The 13,565-nt window shown below is 41.0% G+C and overlaps 2 pseudogenes; both read left to right on the plus strand.

Annotated features, from left to right (window-relative positions):
* Positions 1-949: 949 nt before the first annotated feature.
* LOC139450886 (uncharacterized) lies at positions 950-6,337 on the plus strand (annotated as a pseudogene).
* Positions 6,338-6,807: 470 nt separating this feature from the next.
* LOC139450887 (uncharacterized) lies at positions 6,808-8,108 on the plus strand (annotated as a pseudogene).
* Positions 8,109-13,565: the final 5,457 nt, after the last annotated feature.

A 13,565-nucleotide genomic window follows, 5' to 3' on the forward strand; every position in this document is an offset into this window, starting at 1 on the left:
AGTCGTGGTATGATGGAACGCAGTCGTGGTATGATGGCATGTAGTCATGGTATGATGGCACGCAGTCGTGGTATGATGGCATGCAGTTGTGGTATGATGGCACGCAGCCGTGGTATGATGGCACGCAGTCTTGGTATGATGGCATGCAGTCGTGGTATGATGGCATGCAGTCGTGGTATGATGGCACGCAGTCGTGGTATGATGGCAGGCTGTCGTGGTATGATGGCATGCAGTCAACTTAGTCTCCCGAGCCTGACCACTCGATCCATTTAGTCGCCTCATCCGACAAGCACAGGTTGCTGAGGATCTTGGAACCACCATGGGCTCCCTAGGTAGCCGTACATGTAGGTAGCAATATTCAATAAATGTATACATATGTTAAGTATATGATGATTGTTTTAATAAACAGAGATAAACTGTGACTGGTTTTGATGTTCTGTCTGATAAATACCTCGACTCAGATTGTACCGGGTATATATTGATCGTGGCTTATTTAACGCTGCACTCTGCAGCATTCCAGCTATATGAACTCTGTTAACAACCGAGTCTGGACCATACACTCCAGTGATTGATATCATTAGCATCGATCCACGCAACTGGGAAACGATGACATGCAACTTTTTTGGTTCTAGGATTCAGTGTTAACTTTGCAAAAAACACGATATGTTGTGTGCATGTGCTCAAACGAGCGCAAATTTAACTTTTCCGTCCCCTCCGCCCAACTGTACTGACACATTTACACCAGTCCTGACCAACATCATGATTGCGCAAGAGTGATTCACCGTCTCGTGGTACACCTTTTTCAAAAGAAAACAAACCGGGTCCTTTTCACTGCAGGTTGTGTTGAAATGGGTCTTCAGCATACGTGGTTGCTCTGTTTTTATGCTGCGAGAAGAGCTCATATCCACATTGTGTGGTTAGGGAATTCAGTGTTAACTTTAGCAGCAACATGAGGTGGTGTATGCAAGTGCTGCTGCTCATGTTCGCTGTCTCAATGGGGTCGGCGGAGGTTTTCTCCGATGACCAGGCGAGTAAGGTTGCAATGTTTGTGGAAGAGGTCATGCGGTGCAGACAGGTCCCCGGGCTGAACCTGGCTGTTGTGAAGGGGGGTGAGACGTGGACACGGGGGTTCGGACAGGCGGACATAGTACAAGGAGTACTTTGTTTGGAATTGGATCTGTGACCAAGGCTTTCACGAGTACCCTCCTGGCCATGATGCTGGATGACAGCAATGGAAGGTATGGGTCAGTCACACATCACTGTACCTAAAACAAGAGAGATGTCAGGTCACGCTTCCATTTATTTCAGGCGACATACAGACCAAAGTATGTCAATCACAAAGCACAACGGAATGCATCTGAACACACATCAGATATAGTTTACACAGTAACACTTTTCCAGGAAATGTAATGACCTATGTTTACTTCGAGCAACTTGTGAACTTCAGGGTAACTCTTCAACAACAACACAATACATCTGCTGATACATCAGTCTCACAATTCAAATTGTCTTCAATAATGATAATACAATATTTACTTTTTCTGTGAACTCTGACCTGAAGTAAAATATAGTTTACTTGCATTAACAACTTCCATACATATCATACAAAACTTACTATTTCCATAACAAGATTTAGCAAGTAAAACCTATTTTCATAATTGAAATACATGCAAATATTCACTTTTACACTATAACATGCTATTACGCTAACTTGATTGTCTGGTCCTGAATCGATTATTTACAGACCGCCGTCATTTAGCTAGAATATAATATTGCTGAGTGCAGCGTTAAACAACAAACAAGCAAGTAATGAAAAACATTACTTCCGGATTATACATATAATGCAATAATTTGACTTATCAGTGATTACATCTTTGGCAATTCAAAAGTCCATGACATGTAAATAGAATAATATATCAACAATGCCTACTTATAACATAGATAATACAGAAGCAGGTACTCATTTAGAAGCAATTGAAAATATTGCATTGAACTATCATAATTCAAAATCAATAACAAACATTTTCCTCTATGACAAGGACATGTGCTTTCAGTAATGTAACAAGATAAGAGTTACTTCCCCTGAATCTAGCTATCGTGCTCACGTGACACTCGAAAAAAGGTGACAACCAGAGTTTGCATTGCGTTGGCGGATATTTAACGTTAAGGATAGAAACAACTATCCTGTGTTCCTACACCAAAACTATGAGAACACTATTCCCATACCTGAATTGACTAACACATAACTATAGCTATAATAGTCACAATGTCTGTGAAACACAATCTGTCAATGACAGAACGTCTAACGCTAACCGGTCTCACGCAGGAAGCAGATGGACCGTAAGTCCCCATGGTCCCTAGTATGGTGTCCTTACTTTGGTTGCTGGTGATCTCTAGCCCATTTTTATAATGTATTGTTCAGAGTAGTCACATTTTTATGATAACATGCTAGTTTTAAATCTGCATCTGTGATAGACTAGTACTTTTACTGTCCTTTGTTGACAGATTTTAATATCTATGTGAATGTATTATTACTGTATAACTTTATTTAGTCACTATATGGCTGAAATATTGCCGATGTGACTTTAAATCTTAACTCACTCACTCACTCTAACGCTAACCACGAGGTTGTTGCCTCGCCTCGATAAATCGAACAAATATGCAATGTTACATCTGACAAAATACATACAGCCTATTTTTTAGCATTGTTACCTACAATAGTTGATACAAGACGGCCTTATTTCGACAAGTATTAATGCTTACATACCTAAATCACGAGAGACGTCAGGTCACACGTATTACTTGTTTTCATATTTCAGAGGTATGTTCACGTGGTTGATACAATTTACCTATTTTACAAAAACCTATGACGTCATTTGTGAAATTTGTTGCAAAATATACACCAGTGAAACAATGCCCTGTGACGTCAGGGTTGTTGGAGTCCCTTGAGTTCCTTGCGGGCAGCAAAGTACCTCTGCTTCAGGCCAACGCCATGTGACGATTCGTCACAAGTTGCACAGTCCATTCAAGATTTTGCATACGTTTTTCATGATTCATGTTTGACGACTCTACATATTCAGATAAACATATGTCATAGAATGGTTAAGATAGTCCAGTGGTTAAAGCGTTAGCTTGTAACGCTGAAGACCCGGTTTCGATTCCCGATATGGGTACAATGTGTGAAGCCCATTTCTGGCATCCCCCGCCGTGATATCGCTGGAATATTGCTAAAAGCGGCGTAAAACAAAACTCACTCACTCACTCGTAGAATTTTTCATTGAAAAAATAACATTAAACGTGAAAAACATTTCGCGTAGATATCGTTTGTTAACATTGGATAAGGGCTCCAGGTGCTGTCATCAAAGCTCTATGAATACCCAGCGAAACGGTCACTTTGACGTATAAATATATATTTTCATGCACCGCACTGTCGAAGTTCTTGTAGCACATCTATATAATTATACAAAACAATTATGTAAAGGGAACTGAAAGGCTTGCATTAGGCTAATCTGTTCTGATTTCAGAACGTTTGTTTACAAATGAGAGAATCACGTGATATGCAAATTAGCATGTGGCAGTGGCGTAATACGCCGCAGTGTGGTTGGGGTCATCAAGTTTGCATTAGCTCCTCTCAGTACACGCAATGTCATTGAATAGGCCCAGCGATGTTGAGAGGTTACAATGTTTGTTAGCGAAAGGTGTTCTGCCACTACATGACTACGTGCTTTAATATGTTAGAGTTGGGTGCTTATTTTCAGGGCGGTCTCTTCACGAATGAGTAATATACATAAATACACAGTACTTTATTTGTTATACCCATTACCTGGGGTTTTGTCAGGACGTGGATCTGTGGACCTAAAATATTGGCACGAACTCCCGATGCGTTTTTTTTTATGGTTAATCTACCAATACTACTACTGTACATGAAGGTCCAGGCACAACTTGTCATCTCATGCACATCACGAGAAAGCACAGCCAGTATTTGTTCTATTCAAAAGGTTTCTGGTCATATTTAAATATAAGCCTGAAGGAAAAACCGTGAGGACATTTCAGTCTCACACGGATTGACACGAATTGACTACAAAACAAATCAGCTAGAAATACCTTCAAAAGGTGGCCCTTTGATGAGTAAAACATCTTCCCGAGTCAAGAGAGTTAACTGACTTTAAAAGTCCAGTTTCCATCCGCAACCAGATCCGTCTACGTTTTCCACGCAGTTGAGCGCATAACGTGCATTGCGCCGTCTATAAAACGCGACCACCGTCAGGACGTCGAAGATAAAATCTTGACTCGTCGCGAAAAACGACAGTTCTCCATATGTGTAGAGGCCGTTGACGACTGTTGGCGGAGTTGTCGATGTTGACAGGTAAGGCAGGTGGCTGTCAATGATCTCAGGGGACGAATACCAACACCACATGTTCAGTTCTTGACGGTTTGATCGGAGATTCTACGGAGCTCAGGTACTACAGATGTGGTAGGTGATGCAGTTGTAAACCTGTTACGCAAGTGGAGTAAACGGAGAAACCCGTCTTGAGCCGGCGTTGTGACACGTGGTCTCGTAAAACGAGGTTGTTGAACACGTGGTCTCCAAAAACGAAGTTGTTGAACACGATTCCAACGTCACAGTTCTTTCTCAGTGATATACTACAGAAGGTCCCTCGTTTCAGAGTTATTTTTCAGTTGAATATAATTTCCATGAGGAAATGTGAGGAATGATGTGAAATCAAACGAATAAAGTCTCCAATGTATTTCAATGGATCGAACCAGCTACCTTCATATATACTACTGAAAAGAAGTTAAGGATCACCTGATTCTTTCAAGTTACTATAGTTAATCTCTCATGTCATGACAGATTAACGTTACCATTATGAAAGAATCGGGTGATCCTTAACTTCTTTTGAGTAGTACATGTTGCCTCGAGGTTGGTTCACCAGCCGCAGGTAAACCACACTGATTTTAAGAACCTCAATTTCAAGTACCAGCAAGATATATTTTACCCCCGTTTCTTAAGGTTCAATGAAGGAATGTTTGAAACACGAAGTTGTTGGAAACTGTTGTTTCAGATGATTTTTCTTTTTATATTACGGGACCAACAAATTTATTTTCGGGGTGTGTGCTCATGCGGTTTAAATTCATTTATATTTATCGGGGAACAATCATAATGTCAGTATGATGATTATACCTAGTTACCTTAGCTTGTAAATGGTTGTTGCTGTTTGTACTGTGTTACAATTTAACATGGACGTCAAAGGTCAAGGACGTGTTGGGTCCAGACTTTGCATTTGTTGACGAGGAGAGAACAGGGGAGACTACTCTGAGGGACCTTTTGACCCACCGCACAGGGCTCCAGTCTTCAGTAATGCCCATATTTGCTGGATTCGCCCGCAACTATACGAGAACTGAATTTTCCAAGTAAACTTTCTTATGTTTTCTAACATACATCGATTTCTATCAGACAAAATGATACCATACTCACATGTCTGTGTATTCAGTTCTGAAGCAGGGGGTACGGGTGGCCGAGCCATCTCAGACACTGACAGAGTCTTTGCAGAGTTGCCTCCCTCGTGTGTGTCAGAATCGTGGGTTAGAATCCCATATTCGCCCTGGCCATTTTCTCGTCATTCTTGTTACATTTTAGCCGTCACATCACTGATAGTTGCATGTCTGTCGCTATTATTTACCTCGACTGGGTTAAATTTTGCAAAGTAGATGACAAACAGAAAACCAGTTTCTCTTGACAGTGTCATATTTGACCTATCAACACCAGTAGGCGACACACACACACACACACACACACACACACACACACACACACACACACACACACACACACACACACATATATATATATATATATATATATGGGTTATTTATGTATTTCCCAAATATATTATTGTTTATTATCATCTCTCACAAATCGTGTCATTTCTCGTCAACTGTAAATCATAAAACCTTTGATGGAAAGGCCCTCACTCTATAAAGGTTCATACTCCAATGAACTCACACAAAGTGAAAGTCAATTCCTAAATGAACAACTGTTGTTTATGCTGTTATTGTTCTTTTACGCAGGCGTTTCCGCTTTCTTCAAGCAGTTCGACCATTTCGTGACGTCTTCGAGTACAACAACTGGGGGTACGCTCTGCTCGGCCATATTGTGGAAGTGTTGTCAGGGGAATCCTACGAAGCCACTCTGGAGAAACGAATCTTCAAGCCACTGGGAATGAACCAGTCACGTGTCCTGGGAAAGACGATAACCACAAATGCAACAGAAATGGCAAAACCGTACTTTGGCATGGAGAACGAACTGATATTGATGGATCCCTCTATTTACGAGTGACATATGACATTTAATCACTTTGATAACATAAAAGCGACAAAAGCCTTAAAGTTTTCATATTCATGAGAAATCTTTGCCAAAAGCAGAATCGATTGTGCGATTCCGACTACCACATGACCACGTGTTTATGAATCACTATCCGATATTGATCGATGCTACCGAATGAGCGTATCCTGCCCCACCGGTGGCACACGTCACAAACACATGCAGAGGCAAGTCAACTGTTCACCTGATACTCAATACCTGATTGGCAATACTCACACTTTTGGCCACTTACTTCTGACAGAAAATATTTAATATAATCAGGTCACGCATCGTAACAACACAATCCTTGGGCGATCTATGTATAAATAAGCATGTGCATTAAGTGAGGAGTGAATTATCTGTTACCTTGATATACAGATGCGATAACAGCCACACATGCTACTGATAGGACTTGATAGTATACACAATGTCAACAACCATATGCCATGCGTGGTTTGTTTGTTTGTTTGTTTGTTTGTTTGTTTGTTTGTTTAACGCCGAACTCAGCAATATTCCAGCTATATGACGACGGTCTGTAAATAATCAAGTCCAGACAATCCACTGACCCGATCCCGTTAGTCGCCTCTTACAATAGGCATAGTCGCCTTTTACGGCAAGCATGGGTTGCTGAAGACCTATTCAACCCCGGATCTTCACGGGTCTGCGATGTCTTGGGTTAAGTTAGCACAGTGGATAAACATTTAACATCAGGTATTTAGGAAGATCTCACATATTTTATTCCTTTTAAACCCTGCAGTTTTGTTCATAAGTATGTTTCTGAACCTCAATATGTTTCTTAGGATGGTAAACACTACAAAAATGTATAGACACAATCTACGAAATATAAGTTTTGTATGAATAATGACTTCATGTACATGTGTGAATTTAACCTTCGCATTGTTTATGCTCTTTTATGTTTAATGTTATTTTCAGGATATAAACAGTTCATGCACTCGGGCGACTTATTTTCGTATACCAGCTCCCTTGTATTTTACCCTGAATTGGACATTGGATTCTTTGTCAGTGTCAACGGAGCAGGGACAATGGATGCGAGAAATGCAGAAAGGATGATCAAATTCTATATTTCTGATCTTTTGATCGGTGATCAAACTTGGCTCAATTCTTCCACGGCTTGCCCGTTCCCTGTGCTATCATACACTCAAAATAATTCCGACGTCACCAACGCTGAAGTGGAATGCCTTGATTGTTATGTTGGCAAATACGGACATTATCTGTTTGGTGACCTTGATGTTAGGAGGGGACAAGGGTCGTCATTGGAACTTCACTACAACAGGTTATCGGGTTCTCTCAATACCACAGCTGATAAAAGTATATTCAAATTGGATGCATGGGGCGCCTGTAGGTTGTATTCTCGGCCAGGTAATGCTACGGTTCTTGTTCCAGTAAACTTCCATGGGATGAACAAAGGAAAGTATTCACAAATTGACCTCATTTTCCCCCACAAGTTGATAAAAGTACATTCAAATTTGATGTAGGGGGCTCTAATAGGTGGCTTTCCCGGTCAGGAAATTCGACATTTCTTTTCCCAATAAACTTCCATGGGTTAAACAAAGGAAGGTATGACAAAATCGACATTAGTTACAAGTTCACATTTAGCAGGGGCATCAGCTTTTATGATAAAAACATATTCACAAGTACCACGACTTAAACAAATGGGCAGAGCGTCAACGAGATCAGCTATCTCCTTATGGTGTTCGCAGCAGTTTGCTTCGTCTTGTTTATGTGATATGGACCAATGACTCCGATCTTGAAAATATTAAAACTTTGATGCATCCTACGATTCTGTAAATCAAAGGAACTGACATTTATGTTGCCAGACGTTGAATGTCAGTCATACACATTAACAATCATCATAAAACAAGTTCACCGGTTTAAATATCTTGCAAATCCAATCACAGTGAGGAGCTAGCAAGAAATTATCATTTGTTCACAAAAATTCGACTGTTATTTCAGCAGAACAGGCTAAAACGGCAATGCGCCAACTAGAAATTTCGTGACGAAAACGGTATGAAATTGGCTATAACGGCAACAACATTTGCTGGAACAGATTAATAATTACTTCATCTGATTTATTGACGTTGTTCCATTTTGATTGGACGCACACAATTAACCTATATTTGCCTATATTTGCATTTTTTTTGTTTATTGTTTAACGCCACAATCAGCAATATCCCAGCTATGTGACGGTGGTCGAGTGTGGACCACACAATCCAGTAATATAAACCACGAGCATCGATCTAGACAATTGTGTACGATGATTTGCATCAACAAAGTCAGCGAGCCTGACCACCCGATGCTTCAGTCGCTTCTTACGAAGCTGAAGACCAATTAGGGGTTGCTGAAGACTAATTCTAACATCTTCACAGGTCGCCTATACTAATTGCAAATAACATGTTATTATTACGTAAACTGCAAATTTCCAAAGAACATGAGATGAGCCATCATCGTCAGAATACGTGTTTTCCGGGTTCCATCCATCTTCCCGGGGCAAGAGAGTTAACTGACTATAAACGTCGAGTTTCCACCCTTGCCAAACTCGGCTGGAATTCCTGGGCTCGATCGTAGCGCCACCAGAGGTTATTTTGATCCTCTCCTATGGACCAATCCGATTCCATCACTTGCATTTGTTTCAAACAAAATGGCGGCGCCCAGACAAGACGATCTGATCGATAATCAAGATCTATTTGGTAATAAAACGGGTCTTACATCGCGAAGTGCATCAAATCAAGCGAGCACCTTGATTAAAAACATGAAAAGGTTTGGAAAATATCTGTTGACAACGAGTTGGCGGTGCAAATCCTGCAATCGACCCAAATCTGCACGACAATTTACGAACCGGATTTCGATTTCGTTGCGCGATTTTGAATGGGCTATGCATAGACTCGTTAGTGCAGCTAAAATGCAACTCTATAATACCAGCCTAGTTCGGCAAGAGTGGAAAGTGGACTTTTAAAATCAGTTAACTCTTTTGCCTCGGGAAGATGGGGTCCAACCCACATCAACCGGAACAGTCGGCAAGTAAAAACCATCACTTGAAACTCCGCGATAAGCCAGTATTCGCATCATGGGATCCTTCTCTCGTTCAGATTGGCAGTTTACATACATGTATGTGTGATGTTTGTATCCATTATTTGTTGTGAGTATTTCTATCTTGACGTCTTGATTACCCAAGGTCATTAGTGATAGGCTATTACCCAAAATCATTATTGACTATGACCATAGGCTATAGATCATGCGTTGTTAAATCTATGTACGTTCTGCATTCCAAACGTAAACGTTACCCTATCAAATAATTTTCGAAATTCAGAACAAGATCGTTATTGAATCATGTAATCGATGCACACACACAAAAGAAAATCGTATTAAATGATACCGATGATACAGAACCACATTCGTCTTATAGGCTCTATGTTAGAAATTGTAAATATTATTATTGCTTCTATTAGTTGTGCTTGTTCTCCCTTGACTACTAAATGCCTGCATCGTCAAAATATGTTTTATTTTGTATTGTTTTGTGTTGTATTGTAGTGTGCATTGTTAGTTTCGTTTTAGTTAAGTACATTGTATTTTGTGAATTTACATCCATAGAACATTATCAGCTGTTCACGTTAGATTGCTGCACCTAAAACACCCTTTTTCTGTGTATCGACCTCTGCAACAATGGCTTGTTCAACAGACTATTTACCTGTGTTCCCACGGCTATGATACAGTCCCTAGGGCAGGGATCCCGGGCGCCATGACCATCGTCAGAGGGTATAGCACGTTTCTTATGTGTGATGTTAATACCGTACATACATGTTCGACTATGCTTGTCATAAGAGGCGACTAAAGGGATCGGTAGTCAGGCTCGCTGACTTGGTTGATGCATGTCATCGTATCCCAATTGTGTGGATCGATGCGCATGGTGTCAGTCACTGGATTGTCTGGTCCAGACTCGATTACTTACAGACCGCCGTCATGTAGCTGGAATATTGCTGAGTGCGGCGTTAAACAACAAACCAACCAACATACATATTCCAGAAAACAAATCATCATAATGTACTCACGTTATAATGCTTATGAAACATTCTTAATTAAGACAAATTAAATCTAAAGTCGGTTTGAAAGTAAACGGTTCATCATTGAACGTGTTTATTGGTTTCTGAAATTTGATTTGATTGATTGTATGTCAAATTTGTTTGATAATGATTTATGTATTTTGAATTATCAATGTGGGTACAACAGCTAGCCACTCTATAACAAACAGGAATTCACATCTGACCTTGCCTACTCTTTCCTTCTCTCTGTGAGGCTTTTAGTCCCAAAGAATTACCATATTTTAGTTACATGATTTTTTGATTGTTTGTCGTTTAACGCTGCACTCCGTAATATTCCAGCTATATGACAGCGGACTGTAAATAGTCAGTGAGTGAGTTGGGGTTAACGCCGCTTTTAACAGTATTTAAAATATATCGAGGCGTGTCAGCTTAATGTGGGAGGAAAGCCCGAAGTGATGCAGGTCTCAGACGTTTACCAGTGCGATAAAACCCACAAGCACGGGTAAGGGTGCTGACAAACCTAGAAACATAATCGGGGCGAACCGGGATTCGAACCCACAATCATAGGTTTCTGCCGTGCCCAAGGGACGCAACTCTGCACAGCGAATAGCCGCGCCTTAGACGACTCGGGCACCCGTGCCCCCCGGTCTGTAAATAATCGAGTCTTGACCAGACAATCCAGTGATTGATATCATGAGCATCGATCTGCGCAATTGGGAGACGGCGACATGTATCAACCAAGTCAGCGAGTCTGACAACCCGATCCCGTTAGTCGCCTCTTACGACAAGCATAGTCGACTCTTACGGGAAGTATGTTTTGATGGAGACCTATTCTACCCAGGATCTTCATGGGTAACAGTCATTTTGTGCTGACCATAGTGCTTCTTGTATACACTCTTCAAAGAAAGAAACGCACATGTAGTATTTAGTTCATTGAACCTGACTACACAAAAAATCCGGTATATAAATCAGATATATGTCAGTGGAAAATGTTGGTTGCCTGATATTCAACAATCAGTGCGTCAAAAGGCAGCCATTGCCGATTTGCAATGTTTTAAACGGCATTGTTTTCACACTTGTTCACAAATGTAATGGAGGAAAACAGTGCAGCAAAATTCTTCAACTTCACCTTCTTCCGTGCCTTGGCCGCTAGAGGGAGCTGTTTCAACAGGAAAACGCTCTACCGCATACAGCCCCTGTCACGGTAGACGACCTCCATAATGCCCACATCAACGTCTTGCCCTGGCAGTCGAAATCTCCAGATCTCAAGCCATTCGAACACCTCTGGGATGAACTCGAATATGTGATTAATTGTGAAACTAACGGAATCGGGTGGTCAGGCTCGCTGACTTGGTTGCTGCATATCATCGTATCCCAATTGCGCAGGTCGATGAGCATGATGTCAATCACTGGAATGTCTGGTCCAGATTCGATTTTTTACAGACCGCCTTCATATGGCTGGAATATTGCTGAGTGCGGCTTTAAACAACAAAAACGAAAACACAATGTTCTATGTCCGCCTGTCCGATCCCCCGTGTCCACGTCTCAACCCCCTTCACAACAGCCAGGGTCAGCCAGGGGGACCTGTCTACACCCCATGACATCTCCCACAAACATTGCCACCTTACTCGCCTGGTCATCGGAGAAACACCCCGCCGACCCTATTTAGACAGCGGACATGTGCAGCAACACTTGCTTACACCACATCATGCTGCAGAGCTATAACAGAACTGCTGAGTCAGACGCCGAGAAATTCTGGCATGAGGTGGTTCAGGCTGAGATGGCATATACACTAAGTTACTATTTTCGCAGTGTAACACAGATCTGGGAGCAATCACGTGTACCGAACGCGAGATGCAGGGATGTAGGTTGTTCGTACAACGTTATTGTAATTTCCCCTGCGATTGTAATTCCCCCTGCCAATAATGTCTCTCGCAGGCAGACTCGGTATGTTTTGTTTCAGATAACAAGAAGATACATACCAGGGTGATGTCTGACAGACGCAGGGTGTTGGAAGAACAATCAGTATCACAGTGGTGTTAATCTTAAAGACACGATTGTTGATTGGTGATGGTAATTGTGAGTTGTAAGGAAGATAACTCATCTTCTATTCTGATCGGGATTTTGTATTTTGCCGCAGTTCTACACACAACATACATGAGAAACTTAGCTGGCCAGGAGTACTTGATAAGTAAAAGAGATAAATTGTTAAATCTCATGAATGACTTTTGTCAAAGAGGGCAATATTCATAATGTTTATCATACGTGATGAATGGTTCTAACTGTAAAGTGGTTGATATCATGAGCATCAACCTACGCAATTGTAATACAATGACAAGTTTCAAGCGATTCAGTTAGTCGCCTCGTTCTGAGACCAATTCTAACCCAGATCTTCACAAGAGTCATAAACAGAGTACCAGTAACTATCTGTATCTATCTCATATGTTCACACATATCACAACAAATTTTGGTTATGTTTTCACAAAATTACAAACTATTGCATCTCACAAGTTATTGAATCTCTTTGGACGCGAAGACATCGTCGACCATTGCTCACACGGTAACTATGTCTGCTTTACACGACGCTTACCAACCTGTCGACTCGTGAAGATCCGGGGTAGAATAGGTCTTCAGCAACCCATTATTGCCGTAAAAGGCGACTATGCTGGTCGTAAGAGGCGACTAACGGGGTCGGGTGGTCAGACTTGGTTGATGCATGTCATCGTATCTCAATTTCGTGGACCGATGCTCATGATGTCAGTCACAGGATTGTCTGGTCCAGACTGGATTATTCACAGACCTTTTTCACGGTCTTGTATTAATCATTTACAAGCAGTTGTCTCAGTTAGGTGACAATGTTATTCTTTACTGAAGTACTTTGAAATGGAAAACCTTATTTGTTCATTTGTAATTTTTAAATTGAGCATAACAATCATCTTGTAATGTAGGTACAAAACACTACATGTCATTTTTTAGTATTTTCATGAATCCAATGATTGATAGAAAACCTCTCAATTTCTTTGATATATAATTTGTCAGCAATGTACATTCCACAATGACTGCGTTAAGTAAATGTTTTTGGTGACGAAGATATGAATAATCTTGAGTAAACAATTTAAAGGAGTTACCGATAGTTCTAATAAAAT

Source organism: Haliotis cracherodii, unplaced genomic scaffold, assembly GCF_022045235.1.
Source record: "Haliotis cracherodii isolate W230 unplaced genomic scaffold, xgHalCrac1.p SCAF_8, whole genome shotgun sequence".
NCBI classification, from domain to species: Eukaryota; Metazoa; Mollusca; class Gastropoda; order Lepetellida; family Haliotidae; genus Haliotis; species Haliotis cracherodii.